A 27,755-nucleotide genomic window follows, 5' to 3' on the forward strand; every position below is an offset into this window, starting at 1 on the left:
GCTTTCTCTTGGAATTGGGGAAAGGAGTTTTTATGTAATAGCTCCTTCCCTAATTCCACCTGATACCCAGGACTGTGGAGAAGGCAGTATCTATCCCATTTCCCCACAGGTAGCCCCAAGGACTCTGTTGTTGAGCTCCTAGACCTTTCTTGGAGCCCAGGTACTAGTCCCAACGAATTTGCCTGATTAGCTTCCTCCAGGGTCGAGTCCACTTTTTTTCCTGAGCCTCTAGGTCTGAAAGATAGTTTCACAGAGGGCTTGGCTACACTTACAAATTTGCAGCGCTGCAGCAGGGTGTGAAAACACACCCTCTGCAGCGCTGCAAATTGCGGCGCTACAAAGCGCCAGTGTAATCAAAGCCCCAGCGCTGGGAGCCGCGCTCCCAGCGCTGTCCGTTATTCCCCACAGGGAGCTGGAGTACGGACAGCGCTGGGAGAGTTTTCTCCCAGCGCTGGCGCTTTGACTACACTTAGCGCTTCAAAGCGCTGCCGCGGCCAGCGCTGCCGCAGCAGCGCTTTGAAGTTTAAGTGTAGCCATAGCCAGAGAGAGAGATTTCTGTGTCATGGATGCTAAAATGTTGATTACATAGCCACAAGTCTTCAAGCAAGAAGTTTAACCATATGTCTGGATGACCTCTTTTAACTGGTAAATGTGCAGACATACCATGCTTTTGTAGTGTTCCCTGCAACAAGTGTGTGCAGTTTTTTGTTTGGAGTCAAAAGTGCTTTGGATCCGCTTTCTCTGAATAGAGGTTTCGGCGGCCCTCTCTGGATTTCAGGTTTCAGTGCCATAATGTTTTTTTGGGAAACAATGGATTATGCAGAAGGAGGGAACTTCTCCCAGTGGAAACTGGAATTATTAAGAATTAATCTGGGAATAGTTTTGAGAGACACTTTATCTTTGAGGAATGTTAGAAAAGGGTATAAAGGGTAAATGGGATGACCAGGTAATAATAGATAGATTAGCCTGATAGAAGGATTTCCACTATACAGGAGTGGTATATGTAATCCTGTAAGTCCTTGAAGACAGAAATTACTTTTTTTTTTAAGGTGGAGATAGGGAGAAGGGGGACATGTCCCCCTCCCGTTAGTACACCTATGTATGCCACTAATGTGTAACTGATGATGTAAAGGAAAGAAGAAATGCATGGTGGAACGTATTGCAGAAATATAATTTAGAGGTAGAAACAAGGATTCCTTGTTACTCATCTTTAACAAGTAGGTAGTGCATGATGTTGTTCCAGTATTGTTTCTGATAAACTGCTTTCAGTCTTTCTCTTGTATTATGACTTTTTGGTTAGATCTGCCAGTATGATGATCTCTAATCCGGGGAGTTCATAATAAGACTCAGTAATGCTGAAATTGGCACATTTTATCTACAGCGGATTGCATATCATTAATTCTCGCCCCAAGATAAGGTCCAGCGAGGTATAAAAATGTTTCCTGAACATTTTTCATCATTGTTTTAAATTAGGGACACTGAAAACATTAAAATTATGTTAATATTCTGTTAGTTTGGATATTTACAGTGCTAAAAACACCCTAAAACATATAAATATCCAAAATGTGACTTTCAGATAACTTAATGACAGTGTAACTATTGTAACGTATGTTAGGGATAAAGTGTTCTGGACATCTCTTTATAGTTTTTGTTAGCAAATATTACTACTTCTGCCAGAAATGCACATTCATTTTGGTGTATAGTGGGTAAGCAGTTACGTTTTGGTGGTGTAATTTTTTCAAGATGATTAAAAGGACTCTTGCATGGAAAATACAAATAATTCTCTAACTTAATCGCTGAACATTAGAAACTGTGGTTTTGTATGTAGAGATATTCTGATCTTGGGGCTGTTATTGCATGACAGGAGCATCAAAGGCTTTTTAAAAATATAATTATTGTAACTTGTATTCAAACTTCCAATTGGTACTTCAGTGCACACTTGAATCCATAATATTGTTTTTGTGATACCTCACAAATATGAACACTTGAAAACTATCTGTGAGCCTCTGTTAGATTTTTGTTTTACTACTGCACATTTTGAGAGCACTCCTTTTGATTTTAAAAAATTGAGAGACTTAAGGTTTTTAAACAATTCATTATGTATTTGTTTTTCATTGTTTGTAATAGCTCCCTAGAAGCATATAATTTTTTCTTACAAGAGTTCTTTTTGTGCTGAAATGTTGACTTTTCTGTATATTTATAATTGAATTTGAAAGGAACCTGGCATCTGTTTTTCTGGTTTGTGCAACAATAAGGTCAACGTAGGTATGGAAATAGCTTGTGCTCCCTCTGCTGTTAGTAAAAGATTCCTGTTGTAGGTCATGCATGTTGTGGTTCTTGTTTAAAAGAAATGCAGTACACAGATGGTACATGGTTTTGTAACTCTGTTAGATTGTAATAGTACTAACTACTTGAATTTACCTTTAACTTTCATGCATGTTAAATGTTTAGTAAAGGTTTTGCAAGCGTCTTAGCAGCTGCTATCCAGTCCAGTGTTAACATCATTGTTTTATGGCTGTAACCTGACCCTACTTATGCTGAAAAAATTGAAGTCTTGAATTTTCCTGTCAGCTACTCATCCCTTCCCCATTTGAAAGAAACCCTCTCATCCAAATTTGAAAAAAATCAAGATAGCAGTAGATTCCTTATCTTTTGTGAATCCACAGTGATTCAAGAATTATCTTTGTGACCTGTCTAGACAGAGCCCGTCTCCCTTATTCTTCCGTCTGTTCAGTGCCACTTTAACTGTCACAGAAGTTCACAGTAGAGCCAAAACTACGATTCTGGAGATGATCCAGTGGGCTTGAGAAATCCCCAAAAGCCTGAGTCTCAGGCCAAAATCCTTATGTTAGGTCTGAAGTAGTAACCCATACTGTTTCAGTGTAAATAGTGCTGTCCCTTCCCATTGCTGGTGTCCTTAATTGCTTTGGACAATTGTAAGTAAAGCTGAATGAAACAAAGGCATGTAATCCAACAGCTTTATGTGTGGAATGATTATGCATTCCTCTGTAGCATGGGATGAACGTGTCTAAAATAAACTGAACAAAATTTTGAATTAAAATGAAGTAATAACTTATTAGTAGTAGTAATCTTTATTAAAACATCTTTAATTTATTTTAACAATCATGTAATAGAATCTGATTTACTGGGAGTGGCATTTAATTAATTTAATTCAATTTAGAGAGTTAACACTATTACATATTAGTAGAGAAAATTACCTCTGAACAGTCATTTCTCATTGGTGACATGCAATAAGTTAATTTAGCTCAGAGTTCCTTTGGGTGCATTGTGAGTTTTGCTCTGAAAGTTGCTATGGTGACAGCCTGATCAACCAAGAGCTGTCAACTAAACAACAAATAGAACAGCTCTGCTTTGCACAGTGTCTCCACTGCTGTAAACACTGACAAATGGGTACTGTTTGCTCTATGCCTTATTCTAGTCTCAGCATAGTATTTTTAGTGAACCTGCTTGTTGAAATCTTTTATAGATGCCAAAGTTGCGTTGGAAGAACTAGTGAAAAAGCTTCTTAAGGAATGCCTCGTCATTTAGCAGACCTGCTGTGCAGAAGCATTTTCACTGAGAAGGTTTTCTTTCTGATTCTTTTCAACAAATTGAACTGAGCTTCATTGATTTCAGCTCAGTCCCAGTTCAATGATTGCAAAATGGCCATCAGAATTAGTGTGCTTTTTCTTTAGAGAACTTTCATGCAGCATTTGTGAGCTATCTGGAAACTGCTGGAACTGCTTTTGGTGTGTTCCTGAATAATTTACGACCTGCTTCTCATATATGTCATTAATGTATGCTGGCTCTGCAGACATAAAAAATCTGTTTGGCTTTAGCTGAATTAATGAGGAGAGTACTTCTGATCCTGTATCAGCCAGGGTTTCAATGTTAGGCCCTTAAACTCCTCTGTTCAAAACAAAAACTACATAGAGAGGCTGGCTTTTGTAAAACTAGCAAAGGACAATTGCTTATGTATTTGGGGCATTTTAAAAAGTGTTAAATATTAAGAGTATTAACAGATCTGAAAGAAAATAATTATAAGTTCTGTATGTTTTCTTTTATAATTCAGTGTAGGGAAATGGAGGTTTGCCTTCTCAAGTATAGGAAGTAATTGTTTACTTACAAGATTTTTTAGATAGAGCATAATTTATACTACAGTGCATCCCAACACTAAACATTAGAACTAAATATTGTAATCTATAGCAAAACTTTAGTTGAAATGGACTGCTTGTGTGACTAATGGTTTGTGGGATCAAGATTATAGTTTATAATGTCAGATTTAATTAATACATCTAAACTTCCACCAAAGTTTCATGGTTTGGTATAGATCACATATAGAAAGGTAACGGATATTTTCAGAGAAGTCAACGTTGTATAATAGCTGTTAGGATATGAAGATTATCAGTAAACAAAGCAATATTAATGCTTTTACTACCAAAAGATTAATTTCAAAATTAGGAAGGAAAGTTTTTAAATGATCATTTTGAAGACTTGTTTTTTGCATAAAATCATATTACTTCAGAAGACAAAGAAAAACATTTTTTTGCATTGTCAAAATCAAAAAGTAAATATTTAAATCTGTCCCCAAATTCTCAAATTTATTTAGAAAAATTTCTGCAATAGTATGTATTAGAAACATTTGGTCTTTCAGAGAATGAAATAATTGTGCTTTGTGTTGACTGGGTACATGCATACATCTGGGGTGAAATTTTACTTTTTATTTTCAGATTTTACTCAGCCTACCCTTATTTGGGGGTGGAAGTAAAAAATAGCTATGCATATTAATTTTTCAGCAGTGGAAGACACCTGAAGGAGGATGCAGGTCATCAATTATAGCCTTCAACCATTGAGGCAGTAACATACAAGATTTTTCCCCTAGTGACCCAGCCTGAGTCTCAGAAAAGCCTTCTCTTATGGTGAAGGGTGAGTGTAGAGTTGTACAATAATTTCTGCTTCCTGCAGCTGCTTCATCTTAAACATTATGGCTGGGCCACAAAATTATTAGTTTAGTATTTCTGTGGAATATATATTCCCATAAACGTACATGATACTAGGGGCTTGATCTTGCATGTATTTAAGGACATGGATAATTTTATTTACATGAATATCCCCTCTGAAGTTAGTAGAGCTACTCCATATGAGTAGTTAAGTTTTTTTTTCCATGGTTGGATTCATAAATAGGACAGTGTGCCTCTGCAATCTACAATCCATAAACTACGGACAGATATTTAATGGCGATATCCTCCTTTTAAGCATCAGTAATTAAAAAAAAATTAAATAGAAACTGAAAATAATTGGAGTGGCCAGACAGGTAAACCAGAGTCATCAAACAGTTAAGAGGAAAAGGAAATACAAAACAGATGCATTGTAATACTTACAGACTTAGCAAACAGTACTCACAAATCTAATGCCCTGCAAGTGGAGCTACAGTACAAGTCTGAGTCTTCCATTTTGACCACTGCTCATTTATGAAATACTTTTAATTATAGTAGTCCTTAAATTCCAGGCCTGGAAACTGTGCTCCTTTTCCTGTAACATGAGCAAAGCTTTCTTGGTTTGTGTACCATTTTATCCTCCCAATGACCACTAACCTGTCTTGCACCATTACCTTACTGATATGTTGTTCAACTGAAACATTTTGTTTTTGGACACACAATTTTAGCTCAGTAGTTAGAACGCTTACCTGTGAGGTGGGAGACCTGGGTTCATTTCTCCCTTCTGCCTGAAGTGATGATGAGTTTTGAACTTGGGTCTCCCTCCTCTCATGTGGGGCTATTGGTTTATTCTGGGTTTGAGCTCTCTCACTCTCCTGTTGAAGCTGTTCCACATTTTATAAATAATTAAATAGCCAAAGGGCCAAAGAGAGAGTGAATGAGAGTGGCTGTAGCCTGGTGGTTAGGGCAGTCACCTGGGATGTGGGAGACTTAAGATCAAGTCCCATCTCCAATAATTATTTAATTAGTTATACTGAGTGGGACAGCTTCAACAGGAGAGAGACCTGTCCAAGAATTCTCCATAGCCCAGTGGTTTAAGGCATTCTTTTGTAATGTAAGAGACTCAAGTTCACATCCCTGCTCTAAATCAGGCAGACTGGAGAATTAAACCTGGGTCTCCCACATCTCAGTTGAGTTCCCTAACGAGTGGGATAAAAGTTATAAGGTGGCATGAGAGACACCACTATGAGGATGACATTTTGGCTCAACCAAAATGGCATTTTTTTGGGCGAATAAACTGTCCTCCCACCACCTCAATTTGCCCAGTTCTAAGTGTTTCATCATAACTAACACCTGAATAGATTATTTTCAGACAGAAGTGGGTTTTTTAAAAGTTGGTGTCCCTTTACAATATTCAGCTGCGTATGTATTTGAAATGAGCAGCCTTTGCTTTCCATTATGCCCTTCATGTTCCCAGTTTAATAGACTTTCTACTCTAGCTTCAAAACTCAGTTGCCTTTTGATCTGTAGTTAGGTAGTTCAGAGGGTTGGTAACTTTAGAAAAATTAATTCTAATATGGCAGTGGAGTGATGCAGTGTTTTTGTAGTCACCCATCACTTCCAAAGGCAGAGAGAGGCGTGTTTCTGTGGAGTTCCTTGCTTCTATCAGCATAAAGTATGAGAGCTTCAAGTTAACCTCTAACCTGCTAATCCACCAGACTGCCCCAGGTTATTCATTTAAAAGAAAAGCTAGTCTTGAGATTTTTTTCATGTAAACTCTAAACTATAGATCCAGTAGTGTCCCACATTCTAATGTAATTTTAGTCTCTTGATGTAGACAATAGAAATGATGAGTATAACAAAGTATTATCTCTTTATAAATAAATGTGTTGATTGCTTTGAACTGAATTTTCAAATAACTTTATACAGGTGTGTTATGATGCAGTTGAGACGTTTTCTACTGTAAATAATACTTAGCTTTCAAGCTGCAGTTAGAAGTGAAATAATTATTATTGAAGAAAAGACAATTTGATCGAGCTAATGACTTTTTAGCACCCTTTGTGAATTTGATAAAAATGCATTTCCTTTGAAATAGAAAATGTTATGCAAACATTGCATACCCTTTGCTCAAAATTGCCTTTACTTTTTTGCTTTTTACTATCAATTTAAAAGAAAATGATTTACCTGTCTTCTGTATGATGCCTGTACTAAAGGTACACCATCATTTTCAAATCAAGGATTCCATTCCTGATTCTGCCACAAACTTAATATGTGACAGTGGGCCAAGTCATATAATAATAGGAGATATACCAATCTCCTAGAACTGGAAGGGACCTTGAAAGGTCATCGAGTCCAGCCCCTTGCCTTCACTAGCAGGTACAAGTACTGATTTTTGCCCCAGATCCGTAAGTGCCCCCCTCAAGGATTGAATGCACAACCCTGGGTTTAGCAGGCCAATGCTCAAACCACTGAGCTATCTTTCTCAGCAATCCTAGTAGGGGGCAACTGGTGTCTCAACCACAATGTGAAATAGAACTCTGAGCCAGCTCCTTGTCTTCGCTAGCCCTCCCCAAATCTGTCCAGCACTTTCCACAGGGCTTTGTGATTGACAGAGTCAAAGGCCTTTGTCAAATCGATGAAAGCCATGTACAGGTCCTGATTTTGATCCCGAGACTTTTCCTGGATTTGGTGGGCAATGAAGCTCATGTCAGTTTTCCCGCGGGATGGTCTAAAACCGCACTGAGATTCCGGCAATATTTCTTCAACAAGGGGAAGTAATCGGTTAAAGAAGATACAGGCAAGAATTTTCCCTGCTGTAGATAGCAAGGCAATGACTGAATAGTTTCCATACTCCGACTTATCAGTGTTAATGTTTCTCAAGTCTTCTGGAATTTCTCATTATACCAGATATGACGAAAAGTTTGTGGAGCTTCCTTACCAGTTCTTCACCTCCAACTTGTAGACTTCAGCTAGTATGCTATCTGGCCCCGCTGCCTTGTTGTTCTTAGTTTGCATAATGTCTCGTGTTATCTCTTGCTGTCCTCTCCCCCTCCGCCCCTCAAAGACATTTTTTTTCGTGGTGGTGAGGTATAGATTCGATAGTGGCATCAGAGACAGTTGACTCACGATTCAGGAGTAACTCAGAATGCTCCTTCCATCTGGCTTTAATGACTTTGCTGGCCTTAAAATACGTTCACCCATCTTGAGCTCGGAGAGGTGTGAGTCCATGGAAGCATGGACCATAAATGGCCCTTATTGCCTGGAAAAAACCTCATGTCATGTTTATCAGCATAAAGCTCTATCTACATGGCCTTTTCTCGCCACCACTTATTTTTGATGTCATGCATTTTCCTTTGGGCTTCAGCCTTGAGTTGCTTGTATGACTTTTTTTCTGCTCATGTGATATGTCGTTTTGCCACATGGAATAAGCTTTTCTTTTCTGGTCGAGCAGGCTCTGAATCTCAGCATCGTTCTCCTCAAACCAGTATTGGTGATGGCAGGTGACATAGCCAATGAACTCAGCACATGCGGAGAGAATGGCAGTCTTTAATCTCTTCCAGAAATGTTCATTATCATCAGCTGTTGTAGGCATAGCGGCAAACTTCTCTTGGAGACACTGTTGAAGCTTCTCCTGAGTCGTCATATCTTCAAGGGACTTGACATGAAATTTCTTTTGTACTGACAATAACATAATCTAACAACAATGTAGTCAAGAAGGTGCCAGTGCCTGGAGTGAGGGCATCTCCAAGTGGTCTTATACTTCTCACTTTGTCTAAAGAGGGTGTTTGTGATGACCAGGCCATGTTCTACGCATTTGCTCAGGAGGGGGATGCCGTTGGAGTTAGCCTTTTCTACGCCTTCTTTTCTGATAGTGCCATTCCAGAGATCTGACTCCCGCCCAACTCTAGCATTAAAATCTCCAAGGAGAATGATCTTTTCCTCCTTGGGAATGTTGGGCAAGATCTGTATAGAATTGTTCCTTGATATCCTCAATAGAATCAAGCGTTGGGACATATGAATTGATGAGAGCAGCAGAGAGTCTCTATAGTAGCTGCAGAATTGCACCACTGCCTCAGTCCAGGTGCCAGATGATCGCTTTTATGCTAATTACTGCTGCCTACATGCAGATTCATGGCTAGGGACTGCCAGCTTCACTAATCCTGTCTCCATCACCACTAGTCAATTGCTGCAGGGCTTGGAAGGTTGGAAAGATGTTATTTCCCATAGTAGAAGCCTGCACATGTTTTGTTTTTGTTTTTAATGTGGGGAAACCGGTGCATCTACAGCAACCACACGATCATGACAAGTTGGAGGTCTGGAGCCTAGTGGCAGGGAAAGTCTGAGATGACTGGAGATCTCCAGCTTGCTGCAGCCTTCATCCACTTTCACAGCCGTTGAGATCCAAGGACCCTCTTCCACCTGATCTACCGTTGAGGACTTGGGGGATTGGACCGTTCTTTGTTTGGGACCTCCCCTCTGACCTGTTCGCCTTGGGAGACCCTATCAGGAACAAAGCTCCTGATAACTTAGCTCTGAGGATCATTGGAACTTGCAAGCCCCTTCACTACAACAAGGTGACTGTCCCCAAAGAGATGTAACCACATTTGAAATACAGATACATAGTCAATATTCATAACTTCAGATCCAAAAAAGATACAGCATACAAATATTCAGCAAATCAGAACTGTTCAATGACACCTTACATGACCCATCTTGTACAAAATGCACAATTATGCCATAATCATATCATAATATTACTATGATGAACATATGGCGTAATCACACACACACACCAGTCTTTGCCTCCCCAGCAGGGTTCTAGGACCCAGGTCCTGAGTGCTTATTGATCCTAGACAGGCTGATTTGTGTGTCAGAGCCCAGGCTTAATGTGTAGTGTAGACATACCCTGAGAAGTTGAAGGGAAGGGAAAGGGAGGAGAGAGAATGGAGATAAAAGGTCATGCCTGATCTTGAGATTTTTCTCTTTGAAGAAATCAGTGGGAGCTTGTGTGGAAGGTGGCAAATAAGTGGCTGGCATTGAAAGCATGGGAGTTAGGGTGGAGGAGATGCTTTGCTAGGAAAACTGCACAATTAAAGGAGGAGACAACAAATATGTAGTAGAGAAAGTCATCCTTGTCATGAGTTTTCTGCCAGAGATGACCGTGAGCAGAGGAAGCAGATGTTGATGGTTTACAATGCAGACCTTACAATGGGAAAGAGGGGAAAAGGAGTTGAGGATAGAACGGAGCGTATCAGTAGCTATGTCCATAGGAGAAAAGGAAGGGCAGGGAAGGAGGGGGACTGAAAACAGAAGAGAAGTCACTGGCATTGATGGATTGGAAGTCACAGAAGGACCAGTTGTTGAGGTGAAAGGCAGGAACAGATACTCTGTTACAAGATAATGAGACTTGAAAGATGTGGAGGATCACCAGTCAGTTATATTTATGTGTAAGGCTGCGATTTAGTCACGGAGGTCGCAGTAGTCACAGAATCCATGACTTCCAGCAGCTTCTGTGACTTCAATCTGCGGTGGTCAGGAGCTGCAGGGTCCCCCGCCGCCCTCTGGGGCAGGAAGCTGTAGGGTACCGCCGCCGCCTCTGGCGGCCCCTGGAGCTCCCAACTGCCGGCAGTGGGGGTACCCTGCAGTTCCCACCCGCCGGCAGCAGCAAGGAACCCCCTAGCTCCTGGTGGGCAGCGGCGGGAAACTCTCGGCTGCAGGGGGTGGCAGGGAAACCCACCAGCTCCTGGCCATTGCTGGGGATGGTGGGCACTCCATCTGCTATGGAGGAACCCAAGCTCCTGGCCCCTGCAGGTGGTGGGGAACCTCCAGCCCCTGTGGGCAGCGGGGGATGCCCGGAGCTGTAGGTGGCAGGGATACCTCGCAGTCCCCAACTGGTACAGGCAGCTCCTAGCCCCTGCAGCTGCCCGGTTTGAAGTAGTGTGGGGATCCACAGATCCCCAATTTGTTCAGGGTTCTGTGAATTTTGTCATGGCTTCTGTGAATTTTTCTGTTTTGCCTGTGACGTGTCCATGACTTTTACTAAAAATATCCATGACAAAATCTTAGCTTTATTTATCTGTGCTCAGTTATCATGCATTCCTAGATATATTCAGCCTGTAGCATGCTCCTGATTTGCCAACGTATGTTCACCCAATACCTCATCTCTCCTGGTACACCACTCCTCCGAGTCGTAGCTCATCTGAAATACTATGCTCATTTTGGAAATTTCATTTCTCCACGATTGTTTTAAAAAGTATTGTGTGCAATGTTTCCTAATGTATGGAGTATTGGTGCAAAGATCTTGAATGTTTTTGCACTCTCTATGTTGTTTCATTAACAACTGATGAGGGCTTCAGTTTAAAATACTCTGTTAATTGAAACAGACATCCTCTACTCCTGAGGGCATTCTGCGCCAAAAAAAAATAAATTCTGGGCATATTATTTTAAAATTCTGCAAAGTTCTGCAAATTTTATTTGTCAAATAAATGTGGAAGCTCCAGCACAGCATTGGGGAGCACAGGCCACTGGCTGCATAGAGGTGGTAGATCACTGTGCAGCCTCCCCCTCCCCACCCGGGGACACGGACTCAGCAGTGAGGCTGCACCCAACCCTGACACAGCGCAAGGGCCGGGCCTGCCCCAGAAACATCCAGGATCCTGCTCCACAATGCCAGGTGTAGGCAGACAGCCTCAGTAAGGCAGGATCCAACTGTGTAGCGACTTAATCGGCGTTGGTATCAAGGTGCGGGTTGAGAGGGTTCTGTGTGGGGCAATCTGGGTGCGGACAGCTCAGTGGGGGATCTGGATGTACAGGAGCTTGTTGTGGGGGTTCTGGGTGCAATGGTAATGGACTCTGCAGGGGGGATTAGGTGAAGGTGGTTGGGGCTCAGCAGGGTGGGTCTGGGTATGGGGGGAATAGAGCCTAGAAGGGGGGTCTGGGTGTGGGGGCTCATTGGGGGGTCCAGATGCTGGGGGATTGGGGCTCAGTGGGGTGGTGATCCAGGTGCAGCTGGTTGGGACTCAGTGGGGTGGGGATCCGGGTGGCTCGTCGGGGTGGTCCAGGTACAGGAGGAACGGGGCTTATGGGGGGGGGGGAGTGAGACTCGACAAGAAGGTCTGGTTATGAGGAAGTCTGGTTGCACGGGCGGGTTGGGCAGATGGGGGAGCAGCTCCCTGTACAGGGATCCCTCCCCATGCAGCTGAAGAGTGATAGGTGCAGGAAGCAGGGGGTGGGTGTGGGGGAGTTTGCATAACTTCCTGCAGCTGGGAGAGAAATCTGGGGATGAGTCTGACCTGGCCCCTGATGCCATGCAGGAGAAGAGGAAGTCCTGTCCTCTGCAGCCCAGCTGGGACTAGCAGATGAGCCCAGCTAGGAGCCGCCATCCGGGTCTTCCCCAGTCCCGCCTCCTGCCCCACAGTGTTTTACCTGTCTGCTGGCTGCCCTGGGCACTTGAAACATACTGCTGGGCAGGGTCACATGACTGCTCTTGGGGCTTCCCTGTCAAAAAGTCATTTTTCTGTGGGGAAGCAACAGAAACTTTGGGGGACATAAATTCTGCGCGTGTGCAGTGGTGCACAATGCCCCAAGGGGTAATCCTCCTGTGGTTGTGAAGATAAGCAAAGTCCTTATTTTTTTTAAATATTTGACTTTGAAACTTATTTTCTTTCCATTTCTGTACAGTACTTTAATTTTAGGGATATTTGCTTTAAGCAAATGGCATAGAATGATATATTTTACAGATACTTCAAATAAGTCTATTGAAAACACTTCTGTTTTTATACAGGTGCTGTTACTTAGTTTTATGAGTTCTCTGTATATTTTTTCAGACCTTCAGGGTTTTTATTAACAAGCTGTCAAATACCCAAAAGTTAGCATGACCATTTTATATAATGTAGTTATCATGTTAGTAAAAAGTCTTTACATTATTAATGCAGTGCTCTGTACTGATGTCAGAAGAAGGTGAAATCTGAAAAGGACATCATAAAAAGTAGGCTTCAAAACAGTATTTAAAAAGCTCTGACAAACTGAAGTTGAATAAGAAGACATTTAAGCACACATTGAAACGAGAAGGGATTAAAAGACTGGGATGGAGACCCTGTAATAAAAATGGATAGGCTAGGAAGATGAGACTTAGTGTTCTGGGGAAATGCACTTTTGTCTAACCATTGAATAATATGCTAAAAGTGTATATAAATGAAGGCAGTATCTTCATCTTGGGGTCCTCATAGCAAGAGCCAAACCATTGTTTGACTTTCTGTAATTTCTTACACCATCTGCAGGGTTTCCCAAGAGTGGAGCCCAGACAAACTATCCAAAGTATGTATTGTAAAATATAGGAGAACAGGAAATGTGAAAAACACTGATTAAATTACTTATTTCTGGTACTGTCTTAGACTGAAAGTCTGTTCCAGTCTTATTTCATGGAATTATAGCCTCATATACAAAGGTTGGAGTGCATTAAACCTTGTCTGCAGATGTAGAGGGTCCTCTTGGAGCAGAACCATTCCAGTGTTCAAACTGAAGGTGAGCAACAAGGTGAATAGAGCCTATAGAGAGGGTGTGGTGATGTGTTCCATGGCGTGAGAGTCAAGGAGTCTTCCCAGCTTTGAAGACACAGTGTGCTTGGAGAAGGATTTGGGTTTAAGGGTCAAAGCCTGGTCTCACTTAAGTCAAAAACTCCCATTGATTTGTTAGCAACCAGATTTTGGTACTGAAATTTGTGCCCATTTCCATAAGGACAGTTATTGATGAGATAGAGGGAACTGTAGGAAGTGCGCTCCCTAGGGAAGCTGTGTGGCTTAGCTGATATGGCATTGGACTGAGACATGGGTTCTGTCCCTGGTTCGGCCAGTGGCCTGCTGGGTGACTGTGGGTAAGTCCCTTCACCTCTGTACTTCAGTTTCCCCTCCTTTGAAATAGGGATAATGATACTGATCTTTGTAAAGTGCTTTGGGATCTACTGATGGAAAAGCCCTATGTTAGGGCTAGGTGATATTTTAAAACTGAGTTAAAAGGAAACACATGTAAGTTCAGACCTCCCATAGCAGCCATGGTTCCATATGGTCTAACAAGATTTATATAGATAGTGCTATAATAGCATCTCTGGGGATCCAGAAAGATGCAGAAATAATAGATTTTTAAAAAGCCTAGTTTTGAGAGCAGCTGTTAATGTCAATATAGGAATGAAGCCTTAAGAACAGAATGTTTAGTGCTCTCAAAATTGGAAAATACACCTCTACTCCAATATAACGCTGTCTTTGGGAGCCAAAAAATCTTACTGTGTTAGGTGAAACCGCATTATATTGAACTTGCTTTGATCCTCTGGAGCGCACAGCCCCCCGCCCCCCCGAGCGCTGCTTTTCCGCATTATATCCGAATTTGTGTTATATCAGGTCACGTTATATCAGGTTAGAGGTGTATAATCAAATTAAATACTATTCTCAGTTTTCTTGAATTTTATGTGCTTCTGGGAGGTTAAGAAAGGAAGATTAAAATAAAATATTTAATTTGTAAATACTAATGTGCAAGTCTCACTCTTGGGAATGTGATTTGTGACATGCTCATCACTGTGGGACCAATAAGTTATCAAGGTTTCCTCATAAAATGTTGGTTTCCAAGTGATGGCAATAAAATATTTCTGGATGACATAATTGCAAAGGAACTTTTCCAGTATCAAAATTGGGAATTATTTTTGTCTGAATCAACAGCCACTCAATAGATAGAAAATAAATTTCACTGTTTTATGATATATCCATTTATGATGGTTATCTACCAACTGATCATATGCCTGAATATGTGAGATTCTAAGATAAATCATGTTCACACCTTGAGGAAGCCCATGAAATGTATTCATATGAGCAGAGCAGACTACTGCATTTGTCTTTAGAATACATGGACTGCAGATAGGGCTTTGGAAGGTACTGCAGTATAGATATTACACAAAACTAGAAACATTTAATTCTAGGCTGAAGAGCTGCTTCAGCCAACTAATATATTGTTTAGGCAACACTTCTTTAAAAAATCACTCACCTACAATGAGTAGGAATTTTTCCTGGATGAGTGTCATCCACTTCTATAGAACCAAAACTGTCATTAAAAAAGAAAAAAAAAGTTTGAAGACAGCTTTTCAAATGTGAACTAGGTATAAACCGATGCAGTGCTGACTTGTAAATCTGCACACAGAGCTCCAGTGCGCTGCCCCCCGCCCCCAAATGGAGCAGAGTGAAAATAGACCAGAATGTTGTCATTTTTTACTGCTGCTATTGGGTATGCTGTATGTAACAGTGAAATAGGTAAAGATCACGTTCTGCTGTGACTTAGGAAAGTTAGTTAAGAGCAACAGCAAACTGGAGCTGTTCTTGTTGGAAGAGGATCCCAAAACTGAGATTGCGGAGAAGGATTACCAGAATCACCTACCATTGTCCTTGTCACAGCAAAGAGAAGGCTCTGGAATGGGGATAAAGGAACAGAGTATGCCCTTTGGAAATTTATCGTATACCGGCTACCTGCAGGTTACAGAAAATTGAGCCACTGAATATGGTACATGGACATCATCCTATTAGAAAACCCAACAATTGGGTAAGGGGAAGTACATGTTTTTTTCATTGCCATTTCCTGTGGGATGTTGGGCTCCTGATCTTCATTTATGCATCGTATTCAGTAGTCTGGTTGAGTACCTGGTAAATTTTTCAAGCTCCATATATGTATAAGGGGCTACAAGAGTGGGCTGAGGGTGAGTGGTGAAGGGTTACCCTGATATAGGTTGGGGAGAGTGGGGGAAATTAGTAGGGAAGAAGCCTGGTGCAAGGAAAGATTTGGGAGAATGAAAAGAAAATAAAGGAAAGAGGTAGAGCACACATAAGGAACAAAAGAAAAAAGATATAAGGAGGTGAGGGTGGAGAATGAACAAGAGGAAGTTGTCATTGACCCAAGAGAGACATAAATTACGTTTTTAAATATAATATATTTTTTATTGGACCAACTTGTGTTGGTGAAAAAGATGACAAGCTTTCGAGCTACACAGAGCTGCTCTTCAGGTTTTGTCAAATAGAAAATTGATTGACAATATCTTAAATGCAATGTGCAGTAAACCGCACAGAACTGATTTGTTCCTTTAAATATTAAGGGGTACAGCTTTGGGGGTTATGGTGATGCAAACATATTCCGTTTTATTTTATTTTTAACCCTGGCTAGTAGGTTTAGTTGTCAAAGTGTAGTTGTTGGGTAAATTTTTTAAGCCCGGTTACTAGGCAATTTCTTAAGTCATTGTTTAAAGTTCTTTCTCTTGTGAACCAACTTGTTTCATTGTCAATGTCAAACTGAAATTCATTGTTACATCTGATAGATTTTTAAGGAGAAAAGCATGTGTGTGTTCAGGTGAGAAGGAGAGGGGGAAGGATGACTTTTTGTGTACCATCATTGGGTATTACATCATAAGCTAACAGTTTTGCTGAAATACCTTTACTTTTGCCAGTAGATGTCACTGTGGTGAAAAACATCAGAGCTCAGTAGACAAAGGAGATAATTTGCTAAATGAAAATTCACCATTTAAAAGTGGATTGGAGGAAAAATATTTTTTTTTCTGTACGAATTTTTTGCAGCAATTAAAAATGAATGTTATTACTTATCAGAGCATCTGTGCTTTTGACCTAGAATTTTTATTTCTCAGCTGAGTTGGGTAAGCTCTTGCATTTGTATCTGGTTCCAGGAGGCGGTACTTATGTATGAGCATGCTAATATTCTCTGTTTTATCAAAAAGGCGTTTACTGTTTCAAGGTTGCTTTAATAACGTCTGTTTCTCTGCGCAGCGTACATGTGCAGGGATTTGGACATCAAGAAAGTGGCTTCATTAAGGTTGTTTTTGGAGTGGGGAGCAAGATGGGGAAAAAAATTGCCCGAATGATTGGCTGGGAGAATAGCTCTGAATTATGGGATCCATCTGTTTCCTGTAATGAATTCATAAACCCATCAAACAATGACCCGAATGAATTGCGGAAGAAAAATAATAATACATTGGCATGATATGTTTAACGTAGTGAGGCACTGGCATTGTATAATCAAAAATTCTTCTCACATACAATAGTTTGTAGTGGAGCTGCTGTGTTTAATAGAAGCTGTAAATAAATCCTGTCATAGTAGAAGCCAAGAATGCATTTCTGGTTTTAACTATTCCTGTTCCAGAATGCCTTGGGGGGGGGGGGGGGGAAGGTATTACAAATGCCAGTTTGGGCAACTGGGGGCCGTGGGTGTAGAATTCTGTAGCATAGTGGAATGTTAATGATCCTGCTATAAATCGGTATTTTGTGGTTTAACCAGTTTCTGTCATTTATTCATATTCTTTCCTTATGTCACACAAATGTACTTAAACTGTTGTACTAATTGAAATCTGGTAGACTGATCCTATTTATTACATCAGTTCAGTGGCTTATAATGCTTTTTAGTATAGTTGGGCTTCCTCAGAGATTGTAATCATTAAAAAGCATATGCAGTAATTATTGAATTTGTGTAAAATTGAATCAGGACATTTAGATACCAGTTAGTATCGAGTAATTATTACTAGAAAGCAATTTTTTAGTATGTGAAGATTTTAGTATGTAGTAGAATGGTGGCTCTCAAACTTTTTTTTTGTGGACAACTTGAAAATTGCTGAGGGTTTTGGCAGACCACTTAATGAACTTTCCAAATGTTGTTTGTACCATTAGCTAACTATTGTAAAGTGCTTTGGATAAAAGCGCTATATTAAAAAAGAAGTAGTAGTAATTAATTTTTTTGTTCTACAAATAATAGCACACAACTCATATTTTAATATCAGTAATCTTACCTTTCTGTTGCGATGGATGTGCCCTCCCTCCCCCACAATGGCAGCCACAGAGCTGAGGCTGGGAAGGAGGGAGGTCTCTCCCTCTCTCCACAACCTCAGCAGCCTCCGAGCTGGGGCTGGGAAGGAGGGCTGTCTCTCTCCGGTATCCGCAGCCCTGGACCTGGGGAAAGTTGCCTCTTTCTCTGGCTGCTGCAGCCCTGTACATCCCAAATTCCCCCCACCCCTTCTTCTCACCCCATTGCCCCCTCCCACCTACCCCTATCCCCCCCTCCCCCCAAGGATACCACCTCACCTTACATGTGCATCTTCTCCAGGGTCTAGGCACCTAATTAGTGGAGCCACTAGTTAGGTGGGTGGCCCTTCATTCTCTCGTGTGCGGCTGCCCAGGTGCGAACCTTAGCGGGAACTGTCTGCGGACCACCTGAATGGAGCTCGCGGACCACAGTTTGAGTACCTCTGTAGTAGAAGATAAAGCTACATCACACAAATCTAAAGTGCTGGCAATATTTTCTTGTATTTTTTAAAAACATGCTTGTTTTTGTGTTTGGCAGAATTCTTCCATTTATCTCTTCAATGAAGTTTTAAAATTGAGTTATTTAAGAGCACAGTATTATATATTATCATTTTAAAAAAAACCCAATATATTAACTTTAGAAAAGATGGCTTGTGGTGGTATAAATGACATCATGAAAAGGCTAGACTTAATTTTCTGTATTTCAAACAGTTGATCAAATGACAACAGCTGTGAAAGTATAATACCTTCCAGTGAACAGTTTGACAGGCAGCTTCTTCTGGTGCTGGCAAGGTCTCTCTATAGCAGGGGTCCCCAACACGGTGCGCATGGGTGCCATGGCACCTTCCGGGGCACCTAAGTGCGCCCGCATACTGGCTTGCGGACGAGTATCTGCCGAAATGCTGCCGTCAAGCTGTGTCATCCAGAGGCATCGCCGCTGAAATGCTGCAGTTTTTCGGCAGTATTTCAGCTGCGACGCCTCTGGATGACACTGCTTGTCCGCGGCATTTCGGCGGCGATGCCTATTGACGTTGCCGCTCGTCGGCAGAATTTCAGCGGATGCTCATCCGCCATCATGGTCCTCCGTGACTCGTTGTCTGGCGCATGCAAGACGAAAAAGGTTGGGGACCACTGCTCTATAGATTGGCCCTTGTGGCTGATTAAATGTATGGTGCAACAATGCTTCCATGTTCTAGTCAGCCTCCACTGTCCACAAACATCGCCATGTTGTATGAAGAAGAATGCTCTCTGGTATGCTTTCAGCCTAAGGTTTGCTAAAATAGTGTGCCTTTGTACATTGTTGGTACATTTTGCAAAGAGCATCCATCATTTCATATATGTGCCTGTTGGATCAAGGAAGGTGCTTTCATGACATTTTATACGGTAGTTATGAGGTCTGCTGCAGTACATGAAGAATTAGCAAAGCTAATGTAGTCACTCACAGCAGCAGGCATTTTCCCACAATGCAGTAGCAAATCAGCATTGCTGCTTAGATGCTGCGGAAGACTGCTCTACTGAATAGTATGTTGAGAGTTTTTGAAGAGCTTGTTACAGTTTGTAGTCATTTTAAAAATACATTCTCCAAATAATTATTGCTGTATTTGATACCTAAAATGAAGTGTTCCATACCCATACCCTGAAGTGCAGATCTTGTACAGAATTTTGGAATTAAGCCATTTTCTAGATCCTTCATATGCCTTGCTTTAATTAATCTTAGTGGTGTAATTAAATGTTTCTCTTCCAAATGCCATGATTACTATGTTCATCTATTTTTTTGGAAGGATGTTAATTTTATTGTTTAAATGTTACCTTTTGTTACTAGTTTAAAAGATAGAGATATGTTGACATTCAAAATAAAAAGCACTTTTATGTTTTGTAAAATTATTATTATTAAGTAGTAGTATTAATTTGTGGAAATACTTTCATTCTAAAACAGAAGCATGATTGATCCCTCCATTCCCTTTTTTCTTGTATGTTCTGCTAGGACTTTCATACTATAGGCAAACATTATTTGTAAAACCAAAATTAGGCAGCTGCTGCTATAGCTTATTTATTGAAAATGCTTGGTTAAGAATTTATTTAAAGCAATCATTTTCATGTTGATTATTCTGTGCTGTTAATAGTTATATGTATCAAATATTGTTTCTGTCAAATGTATATGCACATACTTATAAATATCAGACGCTATGGTTTCTATATAGTGTTTACCCCTGAGAATATACTGCTTTTCCAAATCAAAAATCCGTTTTGCCATTTCACATTTTAAACAATGCAAATTTCAAACAACTATTGTTCTTTGGGAAAATCTAGAGGCTGGGGGGCATCTGATTTCTTGCCATCATGACCAATGTTTGGTTTAGTTCTGCCAAAGAAATTTCCTTTTGGGGTTCATCCACACTAGAAAAAAAATTCTGGTTTTGGTTTTTTGTTTTTAAACCACGTGGTAAAATCCGAGTGAGGACAGGACAGTGTGTCATTTTAACAGATGAGCCGGTCAAGGTAGACAATAGGCTCTTCCTTAGTTACATGTGTGTTAGCATATTGTATCTCCACACCCCCTTCACCATACACACACTTTTTTCATAGCGAAGACGATGTCTTACCCCTTGTCTACAGTGCCACTTTACAGTGCTGAAACTTTCTCACTCAGGTGTGAATAAACACCCCCCTGAGCGATTCAAGTTTCAGCGCTATAAAGTCGCAGTGTAGATAGTGTACCAGCACTGGGAGCCGCACTCCCAGCTCTGGGAGCTACTACCCTCGTAGGGGGTGGGTTTTTTACAGCTCTGGGAGAGCTCTCTCCCAGCACTGGTGCTGTGATTACACAGCCACGTTAAAGGGAGTTGCGGCAGCGCTTTAACATTGGTAGTGGAGACATACTCTTAGGCCTTGTCTACACTGGGGGAGGAGGGGGGAAATCGATATAAGATATGCAATTTCAGCTACAAGAATAGCGTAGCTGAAGTCGACGCATCTTAGACTTAGAATCACTTACTTCACGTCCTCGCAGCGCAGGATCAACAGCCGCCGCTCCCCTGTCGACTTTGCTTCCGCCTCTCACTGAGCTGGAGTTCAGCAGTCGACGGGAGAGCGATTGGGGATCGATTTATCATGTCTACACTACACGCGATAAATCGATCCCCGATAGAGCGATCGATACCCGCCGATGTGGCGGGTAGTGTAGACGTACCCCTAGAATAGTTTCAAGAGTACTGAGTGAGCCAAGAGCCCTAATCTCTGCTCTGCCCCTGCATCATTTTGTGACCTTGGTCAAAGTCATTTAGAGCTTGATTTTCAGAGGAGTTAAGAACCTGCAGTTTCCACTGGAGTTCTGAGTACTCAGCCACCTGTGAAAATCAAGTTCTTAACCTTTCTGTGTCTGGTCCACATCTGTATAAAATGGGAATACTTTCCTCTCAGGGGTACTATAAGGGATTAGTTAATTTGTACAGAACTTTGAAATTAATAATATAGTAAATGTTCTTTTGATCATCTCAATCACCAAAGCTAGGCAGCTTATCAGATCAGTTTGAAAAGACAAGCATTTAGATACAAGTTCTGAGTACAGGTAAGTCTTAAATGAGGTAGCCTTCTCAAAGGCAGGATGGCAGGTGGAAGTACTGTGACCTTCTTCATGTTCTTTGTATAGTACGTTTGATAGCTGCCTGTACAGTGTCTATTGTTAACAAGTAGAAGCTATGCTTTTTCTAACAGCAGTACTTCTGCAGAGAGCTTTCCTGAAATTCATTTCCTCAGGGACTACAGTCAAGTGAGAGAACCAATTTAATTCATACTGTACACTGTAAGCTTCTTAAAGGTCAGCTAGAATGTTAAAATCTACAGTAATGTAGTGAGATGCATTAAAATGAAAATATTTTGGATCATGTGGGAAACTTGATGAAACTAAAAATGATTTATTCTGTAAAAACAAAAGTATTTGCATATAAGTGATGAATGTGGGTTTTTTTATTCATATTTGAAGAGGCATTATTCTGTTTTTCATAGCTTTCTCTTTCCCCATAAAATTTTCAGTTGCGGGATCTGAGAAGATGGTGTTGGTTTTTAAAATGGACTTTTGCATATTAGAAAAGGCGCAAGAGTTTTTTTCCTGTATATTGAAATTTATTTAGAAATTATTAATACATTTCCTTTGTTCTAATTTATTTTTTATTTTAGAAATAAGTTTATATAAAATTATCCAGACTCCAAAATGAAAGGTAGATTAATTGTTTAAAGAGTTACTTAGATTGTACGTTCTTTGTGGCAGGTACTGTCTTTTTATGTATTTGCACAGCAACAGAGGGGTCCTGGTCCATAACTGGGGCTACTCGGTGTTATGATAATATCTATATAGTCAGATTCTGGGATTGTCACTCTGTCTCTCTCTGAAACCTTATTGGATACGAGCTTGCCAAGCCAGTTTGTCGGTGCCTTATCAGTGAAGTGCATAGCCCTCAGACCACTATCAAATCTGGTCAGAGGGTAGTCGTCAGTGAACAACGTCTGTTTGCGTCAGTGTGATGTGTTAGAAAACAGCTACAAGCATGGTGAGGGTTCTTTCTGTTTAGAATGTCACTACATTGAATAATCACCGGTATTCGTGGTGTGTTACTATCTGGTTTTCAAGTTCTCAGCCATTTTCAGCCTTTTTTATACACAACTTTACAAGTTGCTCTCATGTGACAGCATGGGCTTTCAGCTGCTAGTACATAATAGTGAGGGGTGGAGTATTGATGATTCCTATCACTTTTCAAACATATTAACTTATTTTACATATGCGAAAGCAGCACTTGGTCATTGAAACTGCTCTCAAAACTCTTATGACACCTAAACACTGTTTACACTGTAGGGTTGCCAATGTAGGGTCGTCCTGTATTGTAAGAGGCATCCCTTATTTAAATGAAAAATTGCCTGTCCCGGACTAATTCAGTACAGGATGCCTTTTATCCTGTATTTTGTCCTCTGCTTGCTCCCTCCCCTTTTGTGGGCACATATACATGTGCTGAGGATGAAACAACCAGAGTTCATTGGCCGCGTCTTCCATCATTAAAAAAATTCTGATTGGTTGGCCTGTACAATAGGAGGCAGGGCTGTAGGGGTTGTTGTCAGTCAGGAAGGCTCTCTATACAGCAGGCAAGGTAGCTGCTCTCAGCTGAGTCAGGAGGCAGCAGCACAGAATCCGGTTGCACGGGGAGCTGGGGTGAAGGGAAGTTGGGTTGAAGGGATGGGTCTACTGCATAGTGGGACAGAGCAACAGCTGTCAGGGCAGATTTCTTGGTTCTAGTGCAGGCAGAGGGCTAAGCCCTCCCCCTGACACATCCCATCTGTGCTGCCCCCCTTTTTCTCCTCCCCAGTCCCCAAAACCCTGGTCATTAGGGATATCTGAGATCTGTCCTGTATATTTAAATGCAGCGTTTTCAACTCTAGTTTACAATATGGATACATAGCAGACTTTCCAAGGATGGCTAAAGCCAAAAGCCAAAACGTAGGGGCTGATCATGGGCATGGGCTAGCTGTGAAGTGTCTAGGTTCTGTTTTAAGCAAACCATGATTTATCAGTTTAGTCAACTTTTTCTGATTAACCAAAAGAAATTTCCTGCCTGTTCTGCAGAGGCTGCCCAATGACTTCACTGAATCAGTGCATTTCCCAGCTACAACCCAAAACCTCTCCTTAGCTAATATCCCTCTCTTGATCTTACTCTGGTCCTCAGCATCCTATTCCCCCATCAAAGTGGAGGTCGCAGCTATGGGCCCCTTCCTAGTAGACTTTACACTATTAAGAATTCTGTGCCAGTCATTGTTGGTGGAATCTGGTGCAGTTGGGTGAGTTTTGGCCTCATTACTTCAGGTAAGATTAGTACATGTGACATGTCAGATATAAATCTGGAGTACAGGATTTAGATGCACAGCAAGATTGGGATATGCTCAAATGGCTAATATAAATAAGTAAAAAGATTTGGTTAAAGACAGCCAGAAAACAAAGGCTTAGTATGTCCACATAATAAGCTTTTGGATCAATTTTGAAGTAGTTTTTTGTTTCCTGAATTATTAGATTAAAAATATGTAAAATTACTTGCAGGTCAAAGCATCATGGCTGTAAACAATGTGACGGTTATATATTTATGTGGAATCTCACCAAACGTTAGGAGAAGTGACTAAACTTAAGACAATGGGCTGATCAGACATACACAATGGCTTATAACTAGGGTTGGAAGGATTAGATTTTTCAGTAAATGTCAGTTTCACTGTACAAACACAAACTGATGAGAAAATATTGCAATTGATGATTATCAAAATTTACAGATAGGCAAAGTAGGAAAAATGTTTCTTGAGAACTTAGTTTGATTTAAGGAAATCTACTTTGTATATTTTGACATGTGGTTGTGTTTTAATGGTTATTTTTTGAATCTGTGTTTACGATAATTAAATAATTGTCTGACTCGCTATAATTTCCACAACTATGAACATTTAAATCTATAAAAATCTGAAAAATGCTTAAAATAAACATAGCTACTATCCATTGAAATGGTTAAAAATATATATATATATATATATATATATTGAATTCGGCAAAGCCTGCTTATAATTCAAAGTCTAAATGAGTACTCTATGCCATTGACCCCGCTAAAGAGAGGACTGTCTTATCAGCTGTACAGAAGAGAGATTTGTTATAGTAACTGTGAAATAAATGGCTCAAAGATTGGCAATGCGTATTTCCCACACAGAGGATACTGAGAATTTTTCATGATTTTGAGAATTTAGTATTATGCTTACTTAACTGGTATTTCTAGGGGGAAGTTTTTGGTTTAAATTTAGAAACTGGTAATCAAGGAGGAGATAAAAGTGGGGATAGCCGTAAAAACCACAAGTGAAACTGATTCAGTGATTTAAATCTAAAAGATTTGTGGAGAGCATTAAAGTTTAAGTACAAGGATTATTTATTTATGTACATTTATTTCTGAAGTATATAAGATACATTCAGATTTTTTCTGACTATCCTATGAACTACTCAGTACATTTATAGAAGCTAGTGCTCTTTCTATAGTGCTGTCATACTGTGCCTTGGTCTATCCATCTGATGCCCAGAAAATGTAAGATAACACAAACATCGGAGAATCAGTACTTCTCTTTCACAAGGCAATATCTTTATCACTCAAATTGAAGATACTCTTAGCAGGTTGATACTAATTCAACAAATCCATATTCACTTGTACTGCATGGAAAACATCTATTTTGTATCGACTCTGCAGTTTAAATAGAATATCTCTCCTATTGTAGTCAGCAAGGAAAAAAGGTCTCTGCTACTATTCATGATATGAAAAAAACTAATTTGGTATTGTCAATACATATATTGTTGATTATTATTCTTACAGCCATTCCCTTCTGTGTGCCTGCAAAATATCTTCAAAAGTGCAAAATATGATGTATGGCTTTTGTATAGAAAATAGGGTAGTGAATTTAAACTTAATCCTGTGACTAGAAATGGTTTTTGGACTACTATATTAGACTACTATTTAGAAAAATGTCCTTGACTTAGAACTGTGCATAGAAAAACAACAGTTGATTTTGTAAAACATTGGATATGTTATTATGAACTATGTGCTCTTAGTTATGAATTAGTAGAGTGATCGGCAAACTTGGCATTTTTGTATGAAAGTGCAAAAAAAAAATCCAGAGAAATGTGGTCTGAGTACGTAGAATACATGTAATTTATTCTTTCCAACCAAATGAAATAACTGAATAAATCTATCCTATTCATGTGTTTAAAACAGACCTCATAATTTAAAACATGTTCTCATTATGTATGCATGATCAGTTTCTAAACAAACTGCACATACATACACATGAATGCAGACACGTACATAGTGTGTGTGTGTGTGTGTGTGTGTATATATATATATATATAAAATATGAATTTCAGTGAATATTTAGGGCTCATTTTATCCTACAGTAGGAGATGAACACTGGTGGGCACATGAGCATGCGCAGCTCATTTCCAAGATGCTGGGTGAAGGGCAGCATGTACATGAGGCAAAATTGAGTTTTTGATGTGCTCAGTTACAAAAATACATGAGACTATATTAACTGGTGTGTACATGGGCCTATGTTACGGTTTTGATCTAATTTATAAATTGTATTTAAGCATCATTTTATATTTTTAGCTATCGTAAGAGTTGTTATATATATTTAAGCATGTATTAAAGTTTGAGGAGGCCACATTTTTTCTTTGAGTAGTGTCCCTGTGGTGCTTCACTATAGATGTATCTGTGTCCCTGCACCTCAGATCGGACATTTTAGGTAGCAGTGTCTGTTCAGTCTGCACATGCGCTTTCTCTGTCTCGTTTCTTGCCTCAAGGCTATCTAGCACTGCACAGGCAAACCATCCTCAGTTTCTTCTCAACCGCTTTTGGCCTGCAACGGACTATTAGCAGAATCTGAGAGATGATTAATTTCTAAACTTCATTTTAGTTTACAGAATAGCTAGTAGGATTTGTTATCTAGATTAATACTATTCCCTTTCCTTTTTCTTTTATTCTCAAACATTTTTTGTGGCTTTCGAAAACAGTTATCTCTTTCTCCTTACTGATTTTGTTATCTTCTCCCCTTGGGGGCGTGGAACGAACTCCAAGAAAGGGCATGCCCAGCTCCCCTGGGTTTAAATACTGTCTCTTTTGCAGAGAAGCTATTCTGGTCAGTGACAGCCATTCATGCTGCAATTGCTGCGTAGGAGAATTCCATATACCACCAAAGTGTACTTTGTGTCTGAAATAGAAATAGAGGAAAAGAAAGAGATGTGAACTGAAGCTCAGATTCCTTATGATGAAAAATGTACTTAGACCAGCCTCTGACCCAGGACTTCTCTGGAGCAACAATCCTTGATGTGACCATCAACATCCACAGGACATTAAACTCCAGTGGATTTAAAGAGGAAATCTTCTGATTCCTTTCATAAAACCTCAAAAAAGAGAGCTACAAGTCCCCAGACTGAAGAATTGACCAGGAAAAAGAGATTAATACAAAATGGGAAATGACTGCCTAGGAAGAAGTACTGTGGAAAGGGATCTGGGAGTCCTAGGGGATCATAAGCTAAATATGAGTCAACAGTGTAACGCTGTTGCAAAAAAAGCAAACATCATTCTGAGACGTATTAGCAGGCGTATTGTAAGCAAGACACAAGAAGTAAGTCTTCCACTCTACTCCGCGCTGGTTAGGCCTCAGCTGGAGTATTGTGTCCAGTTCTGAGTGCCTCATTTCAGGAAAGATGTGGACAAATTGGAGAAAGTCCAGAGCAACAAAAATGATTAAAGGTCTAGAAAACAAGACCTATGAGGGAAGATTGAAAAAATTGGGTTTGTTTAGTCTGGAGAAGAAGACTGAGAGGGGACATAACAGTTTTCAAGTACATAAAAGATTGTTACAAGGAGAAGGGAGAAAAATTGTTTTTAACCTCTGAGGATAGGACAAGAAGCAATGGGCTTAAATTGCAGCAAGGGCGGTTTAGGTTGGACATTATGAAAAACTTCCTAACTGTCAGAGTGCCTAGGGAGGTGGTGGAATCTCCATCGTTGGGGATTTTTAACAGCAGGTTGGACAAACACCTGTCAGGGATGGTCTAGATAATACTTAGTCCTGACTTGAGTGCAGGGGACTGGACTAGATGACCCCTCGAGGTCCCTTCCAGTTCTGTGATTATATGCCTGGCAAAATCATCAACCTTTCTAGCGACTGAGCCACGACGTGGTACCCACGAGGCGTCGGGCTCATCAAGTTCTAGTATTGGCAGTAAGCCTAAAGACCGGAGGGGCACAGGTTTAGAAGCATCAATACTGTCAGACAAGAGAAGTGTTAGAGACTGGACTACCTCTTCTAAAATAGCACTGCGGGAGACAAGGAGAGCCTCGGTTCCGAGCACTTTCACCAGAGCACCATCTTCTGGCCAATCATTGGACTACAGAAGACTACAGGTACCACTGACTCCCTGGAC

At 40.4% G+C, this 27,755-nt stretch overlaps 1 protein-coding gene across 15 annotated transcripts in view; it reads left to right on the forward strand.

The window, feature by feature from the left end:
• Positions 1–27,755, forward strand: part of TNRC6C (trinucleotide repeat containing adaptor 6C) — a 610,512-nt gene that overhangs the window by 475,468 nt on the left and 107,289 nt on the right. The gene's annotated exons all lie outside the window — the stretch shown is intronic.

Source organism: Mauremys reevesii, linkage group 15 (genome assembly GCF_016161935.1).
Source record: "Mauremys reevesii isolate NIE-2019 linkage group 15, ASM1616193v1, whole genome shotgun sequence".
Lineage (NCBI taxonomy): Eukaryota > Metazoa > Chordata > Testudines > Geoemydidae > Mauremys > Mauremys reevesii.